Below are 13,850 nucleotides of genomic sequence, written 5' to 3'. Positions count from 1 at the left end.
GGCTAGTAGAGCCGAACTTTGAGGAATCCATAGGTCTTTTCAATCCCAAAAAGGCCAGAATAATCATGAACACAACACAATCCTCCACTTCTTCAGCAGAACCAGCTGGGAAAGTCTTGTCCGGATTGGAGGCAACATGACCTGGTATAGGATCTGTTTCCTCATCTCCAATCTGGGTTATTCTCTCAGTAATACAGACACCACAGCATGTTTCATCTTCTCCGCCTGGGCCATGTCTCCCTTTCTGACCGCCGACCAATGATACCAATGCCAGTCATCTCGCACAGCAGCTGCCACTTCCCCAGGACTCGATTCGAGCAATTGGTTCGTCTTCAGAGCAGTCAGATTAGATGGAATGGCACCAGTAGAAGCTCCCAATTGATCTACCGCTCGATCCTGCCCTTGCCTTCCCTCTGCATTCACCTTGATGGAAAACTGCAACATGGCTTTCACAACCGGGGCAGGAACGCTCTCCCACTCTTCGTCTCTGTGCAGCCCTTCATGCGCACATCAGCACAAAGCATCAGCATCAATGTTCCTACTTCCAGGCTGAAATCATAGGGAGTCAAGGCCGCCAACCACCGATGGCCTGTGGCATACAATTTCGCAAAGGTTAGGATATAAGTTAGGGTATGGCTGTCGATCCTCAGCTCAAACTTGGCATCATAAAAGTAGTCACTCAACTTATTCACCACATCCCATTTCAATGCCAGGAACTCCAACTTGTGCGTGGGATAGTTTTTCCTCAGAGGCTGACAGACTCCGGCTAACAAACGCAACAGTTCTCAACCCTGTGCTCTGATCCTGATACTGTACACCTTCCAAGCCCTTTCTGCTGGCATTCGTATGCAGTATATACGGCAATCCGGGGGGTTGCAAAAGCCAGCACAGGCACCTGTGTCAGCAGCTCCTTCAGCGACTGAAAGGCCTCTTCACATTTTGCTCCAAAAGGCTCAGAAGAGCTAAGCTACTCATTACTCTTCTCTCCCCTTGCCCTCCTCTCCCCTTTTCTTCTCCTCCTTTTCTGCCCCAAGGGAGGGTAACCACACAGAAACTGATTTAACGCATGACTCACTTTCGCGTAGCCCTTCATGAACCTCCGATAGTACCCACAGAAACCACGGAACGAGCACAAAGTGATCACAGTCTTTTGTCTTGGCCATGTGGTCACCACAACTATCTTAGACGGATCTAGCTACTCCATTCCATGAGACTATGTACCCAACATAGCCAACAGATGTTTGGCAGAACTGGCACTTGCCCAGGGAAAGTTTTAACCCTTCAGCTTTCAGGCGGCCTGTGCGAGGCTTCAGTAGCCTCGTATCATGTTCCTCCAAGGTGGACCCAAATACGATGAGGTCATCCAGATACACCAATACCTCAAGCAGGTTCATATACCCCACCGTTTATTCCATGACATACTGGAAGGTTGCAGGGGCTGCCAATATTGCCTGGGGCATTCATTTGATCTGGATGAATCCCAGGGGACATATAAAGGCTGTCTTCTCTTTGTCAGCATCACTCATGGGGATCTGTTGACATCCACTCCTCTGTTCACAACACTGAACCATTTCTCACAACTCAGGCAGGCCAGTGCATCTTCGATCCTCAGGACTGTATACTGGTTGGGGACAATACGCCTGTTCAGAGTCCTATAGTCCACACACATCTGTACCTTCCCATTCTTCTTCCTGGCTACTACTATTGGGAGCACTAGAGGTTCCTGGACTCAGTGATGACACCAGCTTCATTCAGCTTACACAAATGCTGCCAAACATCTTCCAGCTCTGTAAGGGCCAGTCGCCGCAACCTTTCTTTGAACAGGGTTTCCTTGGTCACCCGGATGGTGTGCTGAGTGTTCTTGGAACAACTCACATCAAATTCGTCAGTAGACAAGACAGCATGCAGTTTCAACATCTTTTCTATCAACCTCTTCTTCCAACCCGCAGGTACTGGAGAGTCTCCAAAGTTGAATGACTCAGCAGTCAACATTCCCTTGTTCGAAGAGAGTTTCTCCCCGGCTTGTCTCACAGGGATTTTAGACATTACCATCACCGGGAAATGATGCATGCAGGGCCATCCCCCTCTTGAAGGTGTACAGCGTATATTAATCAAAATGGCTTCTTTGTTTGTTAAAAGTAAAATTGCTTCTTTGTTATGATAACTGGTGAGGAAGTGTTTTCCTTTCAGAGCATTCTCGAAGCTTGTTTAGGTTAATGTTGCTGATAACGGGGATTGTATTCATTTGTTAACCAATTGGGTTGGATGTTATTTTCTCTTGTGGGTCTGGGAGCTGGGATTGCGTGGTCTTTTTGGGAGTAGGGAAGAAGACGGCGAGGAAGGTGGACGTGTGCGACACTGGTGGTCGATCGCTGTGGGTGGTCCCAGGTGCGCGGGTTGTGGAGATGGGAGAAGAGTGAAGAGCGGCCGGAGGGTCAATGATTGAGTTTCAACGATGTGCACTAATTGACTGAACTCTGATAAGTTTTGGCAGCTTTTCTTTATTGTCTTTCCTTCATATTTATTGTATCGTTATTAATCACTTAGTTCTAGTAAGATTTATAAAGTGTATCCTGTAAACGTACCCGGTGCGGGCTAGATATTGTGTGTGCGAATTTGTATCAGCTTGTGTTCCACAGCATTCACGTATACGGGAGGCAGGTAGATGAATTTACCCCTAGACATAAACCAGCCGGACATGTAAGCGTTACATTTGTGGGGTGCTCTTCCGGATTGAATTTTCAGTAGCTGTGGAAAGCGCGCATGAACAGTAGTGCAGAGATGGATAGAGATAAGATTGTACACAGGTGCCATTTAGAGGATGTGCCGGTGAATTATGCGTGTGTGGTGAGCGGCGTGGACCCTTGCGTTTCGGATGGTGCGTTAGTGCGGGGGTTGAGTTTGGTCAAAGGTATGGGGGCGATAGAACTGGCAGCACGGAGATGCGGGAAAGAGATGAAGGGAAGCAGGGTGTTGGTTCGTACGAGTGTTGACGTCAGGACATTGGAACTGCCAGCGACGGTCAGCGTCCAGGGGGAGGCGGGGACGTGGGGACTCCGCACCCTCTCAGAGGATGAGGGTGAGGAGAAACCGGAGGAAGAGCTAGAGTTGACCCCAGGATAGGTGCCAGTAACCAGTAAAGGGGGATCTGAGTGGGAAGGCTTGGTTAGGCCTTGCCCCCCCAGATAGAGTGGAGGCCTCCGAGCTGGCAGCCGCCCTTAACTCCCTGGTGGGAGCAGCCGAGAGGCTACAGCTGAAGCTGGGGGTTGTCTCAAGAGCCACGCCTACTCCGGACGGGGAGGTTGACTATGAGACCTGCATCGAACATACGACCCTGTTGTTAAAGGAGTGGCCAGGCTCGGATGAGGAGAAGTTTGAGGGGCACGGCTGCCAAAGTAGTCCGGGAGTTGAAATTTGAAAACCCCGTGGCTTCATTGGAGGGAGCATTTGGGTTGACAGGTGATCCCTGGCTGCTTTTAGCAGTTTCAACACATGGAGCAAGAGAGAAGGAAAAAGCTCTCATGATACATATTTCGGCTGGAGAGAATGCTTACGGGATTGCGCCGCTGGGAGGCAGTGAAGGCGCAGGACGTGGCAAGAGTGAGGATGAGCCAGATATTCCCTGGAGGAGGACAAGGTGGCGTGGAGTCTCTGGCAGTCTTATAAAAAGGGCCCCCCTCTATCATCCAAGCAGCTGATTAGGGTGGTGCAGGAGGAAGAGAGAGCATTGGGACGGAAAAGGGGCTCGGGCCAGCGGGAGCGATCCTCAATGGTACAGGAAGTGGTGGCCAGCTGGAGGACCGAGAAACCCAAGGGGTCCCAGGAGAGTAGGGACAGGGAGAGTACCCCCTCTGGAGCTGTGCTGTGGGCTAGGAGTGGCGGTCATCCCGGGAGAGGCGGGGCACGGGGTAGCGTGGGCTTTAACTGTGGGAAAGAGGGGGATTTCCGGTGGAACTGTGAGTAGCCAAGGGTGTGATACAGCTGTGGGGAGGAGGGACACTTTCGGTGGGATTGTGAGAGACAAGGCGTCCCGCGGAGGGCAAGCCCCCGGTTGACTAAGAAGGGAGAGGTGTTGGGAAATTTAGGAGAGACTCAATGAGGGAACGGACTGGAGTCTCTGGAGGAACCCGTTCCCAGAAATCAGCCAGAGGGCAACCGAGAGCCCAAGCCTTTATTCCGGATGGGCTGGGAGGACCCCATTACAGCGTGTGCCTACGGATAGAGGGAGTTTACCAGTAAACTGAGGGGAAGAAGGTAAGGTCGCTAGGTGCTTTTTAGACTTATTCTATCAATCCAGTTCAGGTATGGGGGAGACAGTCAGAGCAGTGGTGTGCTCCGTATGCAGTATGTGGGAAGTCAGGGTCAAGACAGTTGTCCCTGATGACCACACTTGCAAAAGGTGCCTCCAGCTGCAGCTCCTATCAGCCCGAGTTAGGGAGTTGGAGCTGGAGCTGGATGAACTACGGATCATTCGGGAGGCAGAGGCAGAGATAGATAAAAATTATCAGGAAGTAGTCACACCAAAAATCCAAGAAGTAGGCAGATGGGTGATCGTCCAGAGAGGCAGGGGCAGCAGGCAGAGAGAGCAGAGCACCGCTGCGGCCATTCCCATTAACAATAAGTATACCGTACTGGATACTGTTGATGGGGATGACCTACCAGGAATGAGTTGTAGTGGTCCTGCCTCCGGCACAGAGGTTGAACCCTCAACTAGGAAGGGGAGGAGGGAAGAGAAGAGAGCGATAGTTTTAGGGGATTCTATAGTCAGGGGGGCAGATAGCAGATTTTGTGGGGGAGATCGGGAGTCTCGGATGGTATGTTGCCTCTCTGGTGCCAGGGTCCGGGACATCTCAGATCGGGTGCAGTCTATTCTTGAGAACGAGGGCATGAACCCAGATGTAGTGGTCCATGTAGGGACCAAAGATGTAGGTAAGGTGAGTGAGGGGGTCCTGCTTAGAGAGTTCAGGGAGTTAGGAGTGAAGCTGAAAGGCAGGACCTCCAGGGTGACAATCTCGGGATTACTACCTGTGCCACGTGCGAGTGAGGTGAAGAATAGAATGATTATGCGCATTAATACGAGGCTGAGAGCATAGTGAAGGAAGGAAGGGTTCAGGTTTTTGGATAATTGGTCTTTGTTCCAGGGACGTTGGGATCTGTTTCGAAGGGACGGTCTACATCTGAACTGGAGGGGTACTAGCATTCTTGCTGGAATGTTTGCCAGTGCTGTCCGGGGGGGGTTTAAACTAGATGTGCAGGGGGCAGGGATCCAGAATACGAGAGAAGATGATATGTTGAAGGATAAGGGACAGGTGGGGGATACACGTTTCCCAAATATTAATTGTGTAAAGGAGAAAGGTGAGACAGAACATGTGTTGGAAAAGTTACTTGTACAGAGGGTTGGTCAGCTCTTTCCCATCGCTGTGCCCTTGACCTGTAGGTAGAATTTACCATCGAATTCAAAGTCATTTTTAGTCAGGCCGAGGTGGAGGAGTTCTAGCAAGGCCTCGTCTGCTCTCCCTGGCTGGGGGTTCTTCCGTAGGACATCCCTCACTGCCTCCATGCCCCTGTCCGTTTCAATATTGGTGTACAGGCTTTCAACGTCCATGGTGAAGAGTATGGCCTCAGGGGGCACTGACATGGAATTGACTGTCTGGACAAAGTGATATGTGTCCTTGATGTAGCTGGGGTGTTTCTGCGAGAGTGGATTAAGGCTGGCATCAATAAACTCCGCTATCCTGTATGACTCACTGCTGCAGTCTGACACGATGGGTCTGCCGGGAGGGATTTCTCCCGGAACAGTCCATGAGTCTGGGTTCTTGTGTATTTTGGGAAGGATATAAAACTGTCTTGCTCGTGGCTGTGTCCCTGTCAGGTACTCCACTTGCTTCCCTTTGAGGTACCGAGCCCTTTTCAGTTCTCGCAAAATGTTACTAATTTCCGTGTGTGTTTCCCAGTATATGGGGTTCCTTTAGTTTCGTGTAGTGCTCCGTGTTGTTTAATTGTCTGTGTGCCTCAAATAGGTATTGTTGTTTGTCCATGATCACTATGCTGCTCCCCTTATCCGCTGGTTTGATAACAATGTCCATGTTTTGCCTCAGTTCATTTAGGGCTTCTCTCTCCTTCCTGGTTAGATTGGGCTTATCCTGTACTTCCCTCTCCCTCTCTATAATCTCACCCAGTGTGCTCTTAAATTCTAGAATAGCTTCCGACCTATACCTTCTCTTGGGCATCCACTCTGAGGGAGGGGTGAAAGGGGTCTTCGTACTTACTGAGTCACCGAAGTAGTCGGCGAGTACCAGTCCCCTATAGAACCTATTCATGTCCCTCTCAATCTGCTCCTTATGGAGTTTTGCAGTCGGTACAAAAGTCAGGCCCCTGTTCAGAACCTTTTGCTGGGTTTCTGTAGGGGTGAACGTACGGGAGAGGTTCACGATGGTCTCTCCCAGTCGTGGACCCTGCCTCTCTTGGCTTTGCCCCCACCCTAGTTTAAAGACTGCATCCATCTCTTGACTATTGTCTGGGCTGTGCCCTCAGTCCAATGGATATGGTCTGTGTCTACCTTAAACTGCCTCGCCGGGATTGCAGGGATATGATTCTTAGTTCTAATAACCTCGTTCAGTTGGTCCAGGGTCGCCCGTTCTGCCTCTGTCAAATTGCGACTAAAGTTTAATTCGGGCACCCAGATACTGGCGTGGGGAAATTTAATGCTGGCCATTCTCAGTAGTTGTTGAAGCTGTTTAGTAGCTGTTGTTGGTTTGTGGGACCTATTGTTTATTCCAAAGGAAAGGATGACCTTCTTAGTCTCTGGCTGTGGCTCTAACTTTTCCAGGATAGCAGTGGCATGGACGAATTTGGCCCCCGGAAAGCTGTCTAATTGAATATCCTTGTTAGGGCATTTTTTAACCCTGGAAATGTTAGAGTCCCCTATGATTAGTACAGGTTTAAGGGGCCTTAGTTGCCAAGTTACATTTTTCTGTTTAGAGTTAGGATGCCTCGTTATTTGACCCCCCTGGTTGTTGCAAATGGGGTGTACCTGTCCCCTGTCCTGCGACTCCCGGGCTGGGGTGGGAGACCTGCTCAGACCTTGTGCCCCGGCTCCCCTCGTCTCCCTTGTCTCTCCTCCCCTTCGAACGGGTGTGGGATGGGGCGCCGCTTCTCCGGAGTCCCGGGTCAGGGAAGTCGTGGGGGTGGCAGGTTGGGGCTCCTGCGCCGCTAGGTTGGATCGCGTCCCCTCGGAGGGGCTCGTGGGTGGGGAAGGGCGCCCTCGGTCCCTTCTCCGTCTCTGCGGCAAAGGCAGTGGGGCCGCATCGGTATCTGGAGGGTTAACCAGCTCGAGCGCCCTCGGGTGGACAGTGTCGGTACTGCCACTGCACGTGGTGTTCTGCACGCGTGCCTCTCCCAAAATGTCCCGCAGTACAACAACCGGGTTCAGGTTTGCTTCACCCTGTGCCGACGGACCAGGCACTGTTCGGGCGGTCTCTCCCCAGGGCTCGGGCGAGACACGGGCCGGATCCCGGCCAACCCAGAAGCCGTCCCTGGAGGTCGAGGGTCCGCTCCCCTCCTGTCCCTGGGACGCGGCCCCCATGGCTAGTGGGAAGGCCTGGGGTCCCCCGTGGGTCCACTCCGCCACGGCTTGCCGTTCCGGCCCTGGTACCGAGACCAGATCGAAAATATGTTTCCGGGCCATCTCCAATTTGATTTGCAATTTCTCTTTTAATTCTCGTTTGTTCCAGATTACAGCTTTGGCGACCGCTTCCTGCAGGCGATCAGTTAAATTCGATTCCAGAAGTTTTAGTTCCAATTCATGCAGGCTACTCTGGTAATGTCCAATTAAAATTAGTCTTGTTTCTTTAGCCCAATCATCCGTATTCGCAGCGATTTTGCGAAGCGTTTCCTGCGAAGGGTTCGCAGGCCTAACAAATTTGGTTAGTCTGTGGGCCTGCTTCATGATTAGGGTTAGGTTGAGATTATGCGGGCAGTGGGCTAAAAAGCTCTCTTGTGATTTTTGATCTCCTCACTTGAGATTCCGTTTCACATCACCCTGCCACTTTGATCTGGCCCACGCCTTCATTAACCAGGTCCCACACTTGCCCTTGTTGAATCTTACCCCTCTCGACATAGGATATCCGGTTTGTGGGGGTTTAGCAAGGGTTAATCGGGGAGTGCCTAGGGTTTGTGGGGGTGTGTGCCCCTTTTGGAAGTTGCCTAGGGTTTGTGTGGGTGTCCGCCCCTTTTGGAATTTGCCTAGGGTTTGTAGGGGTGTGTGCCCCTTTTGGACTTTAGGATTAGGTTTGAGTGTAGGGCTGGTGGATGTATATGTTTGGCTGGCAAAGGTCAGCCTGCAGAATTTGAAGTATGAGATCGGGGAATGCCTAGGGTTTGTGGGGCTGTGTGCCCCTCTTGGAATTTGCCTAAGGTTTGTGGGGGTGTGTGCCCCTTTTGGACTTTAGGGTTAGGTTTGAGTGTAGGGTTAGGTTAAGATTATGCGGGCAGTGGGCTAAAAAGCCCTCTTGTGATTTCTGATCTCCTCGCATTAGGGTTAGGGTTAGGTTGAAATTATGCGGGCAGTGGGCTAAAAAGCCCTCTTGTGATTTCTGATCTCCTCACTTGAGATTCTGTTTCACATCACCCTGCCACTTTGATCTGGCCCACGCCTTCATTAACCAGGTCCCACACTTGCCCTTGTTGAATCCTACCCCTCTCAGAATATCTAATTTATGGGGATTTAGCAAAGGTTAATCGGGGAATGCCTAGGGTTTGTGGGGGTGTATGCCCCCCTTGGAAGTTGCCTAGGGTTTGTGGGGGTGACTACCCCTCTTGGAATTTGCCTATTTATGGGGGTGTATGCCCCTTTTGGACTTTAGGATTAGGTTTAAGTGTAGGGCTGGTGGATCTATATGTTTAGCTGGCAAAGGTTAGTCTGCAGAATTTAAAGTCTGAGCTCCTAAGCCAGCTGCTTGTATAGGAAAATCGAAACCTCTCATTATCATGTGCCAGGACACATCATCAGTAATGCACTCTCGGATCGTCGGGTGTTTCGAGCCTTTACATTAGAAACCCTCCTCGAGCCGGCTCCGTCAAGTTGATCAAGCTTGCCGTGTGTATTACCCCTGGACCAGACAATGAAAGGCGACACCTCCCCTGAAATGGCTTAAACCAAGCCAATCACGCTTGGCGTATGTACTACCCCCTAGACCAGACAACGAAAGGCACAAAATTGTACAGGTCATACTACTTCTAAGGGTTTAATTCCAGGGCGGCCTGCATTAGGGTTAGGGTTAGGGTTAGGGTTAGGGTTAGGGTTAGGGTTAGGGTCCGCATTAGGGTTAGGGTTAGGGTTAGGGTTAGGGTTAGGGTTAGGTTGAAATTATGCGGGCAGTGGGCTAAAAAGCCCTCTTGTGATTTCTGATCTCCCCACTTGAGATTCTGTTTCACATCACCCTGCCACTTTGATCTGGCCCACGCCTTCATTAACCAGGTCCCACACTTGCCCTTGTTGAATCCTACCCCTCTCAGAATATCAAAAGTTAATCGGGGAATGCCTAGGGTTTGTGGGGGTGTATGCCCCCCTTGGAAGTTGCCTAGGGTTTATGGGGGTGACTACCCCTCTTGGAATTTGCCTATATATGGGGGTGTATGCCCCTTTAGGGTTAGGGTTAGGGTTAGGGTTAGGGTTAGGGTTAGGGTTAGGGTTAGGGTTAGGGTTAGGGTTAGGGTTAGGGTCAGGGTTAGGGTCAGGGTTAGGGTCCGCGTTAGGGTCAGGGTTAGGGTCAGGGTTAGGGTCAGGGTTAGGTTGAAATTATGCGGGCAGTGGGCTAAAAAGCCCTCTTGTGATTTCTGATCTCCTCACTTGAGATTCTGTTTCACATCACCCTGCCACTTTGATCTGGCCCACGCCTTCATTAACCAGGTCCCACACTTGCCCTTGTTGAATCCTACCCCTCTCAGAATATCAAAAGTTAATCGGGGAATGCCTAGGGTTTGTGGGGGTGTATGCCCCCCTTGGAAGTTGCCTAGGGTTTATGGGGGTGACTACCCCTCTTGGAATTTGCCTATTTATGGGGGTGTATGCCCCTTTTGGACTTTAGGATTAGGTTTAAGTGTAGGGCTGGTGGATCTATATGTTTAGCTGGCAAAGGTTAGTCTGCAGAATTTAAAGTCTGAGCTCCTAAGCCAGCTGCTTGTATAGGAAAATCGAAACCTCTCATTATCATGTGCCAGGACACATCATCAGTAATGCACTCTCGGATCGTCGGGTGTTTCGAGCCTTTACATTAGACACCCTCCCCGAGCCGGCTCCGTCAAGTTGATCAAGCTTGCCGTGTGTATTACCCCTGGACCAGACAATGAAAGGCGACACCTCCCCTGAAATGGCTTAAACCAAGCCAATCACGCTTGGCGTATGTACTACCCCCTAGACCAGACAACGAAAGGCACAAAATTGTACAGGTCATACTACTTCTAAGGGTTTAATTCCAGGGCGGCCTAGCTCCTTGGGCCTCACTCAGGCCGTGCGGAGAATCTGTAGGCCTACTTCTTAATTCCCTTAGGTAGTTGGGACTATTTTTCCAGAATTTTCACATAATGAAAGTTCTGGACTATTTTTAACCTGACCGTGGTTAAGAAGGAATCCCCAGGGACACTAACCAGAGTTACCCACTCGCCCACGTGGCAGGTATCGATCCACACAACCTCTCCTATCTTTGCCTTTCCACATCATTAAGACAATAATGTAAGTAAGACAATAAATAAAAGAATAATGTTCCTACTGCTTATCTTGCGTCTGCGATTTCGACTCCAACCAATTGCCTTCAAAAAAGCGTGATTCCCGACCGGAAGGTCCAACTCGACTCCCCTCCGTCACTCGGGTCTTCTGTGGAGTCTCTAAACCCAGACAGTACTGCTATCCAGTAAAAACGTCCCTCACCTTCTTCCCCCCGCAGGGCCTCTTTTAACTAATGTGATACTAAAACCTAATTGTCCACCTGCTGCAAACCTGGCTGTTGCTAGGAGACCGGCTCACCTCAGCCCTTAAAGGTACATTAGCTGCTGATTGGTGAACCTCTCCATTCTTTTAACTATGAATTTTTTAACACCTAATAGGTGAAATAAAATATCTGGGTTTTCTTATTGGCCTTTCTGGGACCGGGAGAATGAAGAGCGTGTCACTGATAGGTTAGGTTGAAATTATGCGGGCAGTGGGCTAAAAAGCCCTCTTGTGATTTCTGATCTCCTCACTTGAGATTCTGTTTCACATCACCCTGCCACTTTGATCTGGCCCACGCCTTCATTAACCAGGTCCCACACTTGCCCTTGTTGAATCCTACCCCTCTCAGAATATCAAAAGTTAATCGGGGAATGCCTAGGGTTTGTGGGGGTGTATGCCCCCCTTGGAAGTTGCCTAGGGTTTATGGGGGTGACTACCCCTCTTGGAATTTGCCTATTTATGGGGGTGTATGCCCCTTTTGGACTTTAGGATTAGGTTTAAGTGTAGGGCTGGTGGATCTATATGTTTAGCTGGCAAAGGTTAGTCTGCAGAATTTAAAGTCTGAGCTCCTAAGCCAGCTGCTTGTATAGGAAAATCGAAACCTCTCATTATCATGTGCCAGGACACATCATCAGTAATGCACTCTCGGATCGTCGGGTGTTTCGAGCCTTTACATTAGACACCCTCCCCGAGCCGGCTCCGTCAAGTTGATCAAGCTTGCCGTGTGTATTACCCCTGGACCAGACAATGAAAGGCGACACCTCCCCTGAAATGGCTTAAACCAAGCCAATCACGCTTGGCGTATGTACTACCCCCTAGACCAGACAACGAAAGGCACAAAATTGTACAGGTCATACTACTTCTAAGGGTTTAATTCCAGGGCGGCCTAGCTCCTTGGGCCTCACTCAGGCCATGCGGAGAATCTGTAGGCCTACTTCTTAATTCCCTTAGGTAGTTGGGACTATTTTTCCAGAATTTTCACATAATGAAAGTTCTGGACTATTTTTAACCTGACCGTGGTTAAGAAGGAATCCCCAGGGACACTAACCAGAGTTACCCACTCGCCCACGTGGCAGGTATCGATCCACACAACCTCTCCTATCTTTGCCTTTCCACATCATTAAGACAATAATGTAAGTAAGACAATAAATAAAAGAATAATGTTCCTACTGCTTATCTTGCGTCTGCGATTTCGACTCCAACCAATTGCCTTCAAAAAAGCGTGATTCCCGACCGGAAGGTCCAACTCGACTCCCGTCCGTCACTCGGGTCTTCTGTGGAGTCTCTAAACCCAGACAGTACTGCTATCCAGTAAAAACGTCCCTCACCTTCTTCCCCCCGCAGGGCCTCTTTTAACTAATGTGATACTAAAACCTAATTGTCCACCTGCTGCAAACCTGGCTGTTGCTAGGAGACCGGCTCACCTCAGCCCTTAAAGGTACATTAGCTGCTGATTGGTGAACCTCTCCATTCTTTTAACTATGAATTTTTTAACACCTAATAGGTGAAATAAAATATCTGGGTTTTCTTATTGGCCTTTCTGGGGCCGGGAGAATGAAGAGCGTGTCACTGATAGGTTAGGTTGAAATTATGCGGGCAGTGGGCTAAAAAGCCCTCTTGTGATTTCTGATCTCCTCACTTGAGATTCTGTTTCACATCACCCTGCCACTTTGATCTGGCCCACGCCTTCCTTAACCAGGTCCCACACTTGCCCTTGTTGAATCCTACCCCTCTCAGAATATCAAAAGTTAATCGGGGAATGCCTAGGGTTTGTGGGGGTGTATGCCCCCCTTGGAAGTTGCCTAGGGTTTATGGGGGTGACTTAGGGTTAGGGTTAGGGTTAGGGTTAGGGTTAGGGTTAGGGTTAGGGTTAGGGTTAGGGTTAGGGTTAGGGTTAGGGTTAGGTTGAAATTATGCGGGCAGTGGGCTAAAAAGCCCTCTTGTGATTTCTGATCTCCCCACTTGAGATTCTGTTTCACATCACCCTGCCACTTTGATCTGGCCCACGCCTTCATTAACCAGGTCCCACACTTGCCCTTGTTGAATCCTACCCCTCTCAGAATATCAAAAGGGTTAGGGTTAGGGTTAGGGTTAGGGTTAGGGTTAGGGTTAGGGTTAGGGTTAGGGTTAGGGTTAGGGTTAGGGTTAGGGTTAGGGTTAGGGTTAGGGTTAGGGTTAGGGTTAGGGTTAGGGTTAGGGTTAGGGTTAGGGTCCGCATTAGGGTTAGGGTTAGGGTTAGGGTTAGGTTGAAATTATGCGGGCAGTGGGCTAAAAAGCCCTCTTGTGATTTCTGATCTCCCCACTTGAGATTCTGTTTCACATCACCCTGCCACTTTGATCTGGCCCACGCCTTCATTAACCAGGTCCCACACTTGCCCTTGTTGAATCCTACCCCTCTCAGAATATCAAAAGTTAATCGGGGAATGCCTAGGGTTTGTGGGGGTGTATGCCCCCCTTGGAAGTTGCCTAGGGTTTATGGGGGTGACTACCCCTCTTGGAATTTGCCTATATATGGGGGTGTATTAGGGTTAGGGTTAGGGTTAGGGTTAGGGTTAGGGTTAGGGTTAGGGTTAGGGTTAGGGTTAGGGTTAGGGTTAGGGTTAGGGCCCCCGCATTAGGGTTAGGGTTAGGGTTAGGGTTAGGGTTAGGGTTAGGGTTAGGGTTAGGGTTAGGGTTAGGGTTAGGGTTAGGGTTAGGGTTAGGGTTAGGGTTAGGGTTAGGGTTAGGGTTAGGGTTAGGGTTAGGGTTAGGGTTAGGGTTAGGGTTAGGGTTAGGGTTAGGGTTAGGGTTAGGGTTAGGGTTAGGGTTAGGGTTAGGGTTAGGGTTAGGGTTAGGGTTAGGGTTAGGGTTAGGGTTAGGGTTA

The 13,850-nt window shown here is 50.1% G+C and overlaps 2 long non-coding RNA genes across 2 annotated transcripts in view; one reads left to right on the top strand and one right to left on the bottom strand.

The window, feature by feature from the left end:
- Positions 1-12,319, bottom strand: part of LOC132379296 (uncharacterized) — a 34,033-nt gene extending 21,714 nt beyond the window's left edge. The window contains exons 1-2 of the long non-coding RNA XR_009507364.1: positions 12,158-12,319; positions 10,770-10,884 (exon numbers count right to left, since the gene is read on the bottom strand). This is a non-coding gene — a long non-coding RNA (uncharacterized LOC132379296). The remainder of the gene's footprint in view (positions 1-10,769; positions 10,885-12,157) is intronic.
- On the top strand, positions 9,284-13,364 carry LOC132379297 (uncharacterized). The gene is made up of 3 exons (XR_009507365.1): positions 9,284-9,667; positions 11,176-11,526; positions 13,059-13,364. It is a non-coding gene; the product is annotated as an uncharacterized LOC132379297 (long non-coding RNA).
- The last annotated feature ends 486 nt before the right edge of the window (positions 13,365-13,850 follow it).

This window comes from Hypanus sabinus, chromosome 22 (assembly GCF_030144855.1).
Source record: "Hypanus sabinus isolate sHypSab1 chromosome 22, sHypSab1.hap1, whole genome shotgun sequence".
NCBI classification, from domain to species: domain Eukaryota; kingdom Metazoa; phylum Chordata; class Chondrichthyes; order Myliobatiformes; family Dasyatidae; genus Hypanus; species Hypanus sabinus.
Note: the sequence above shows the minus strand (reverse complement) of the source record. Positions and strands in the feature narration are given on the sequence as shown.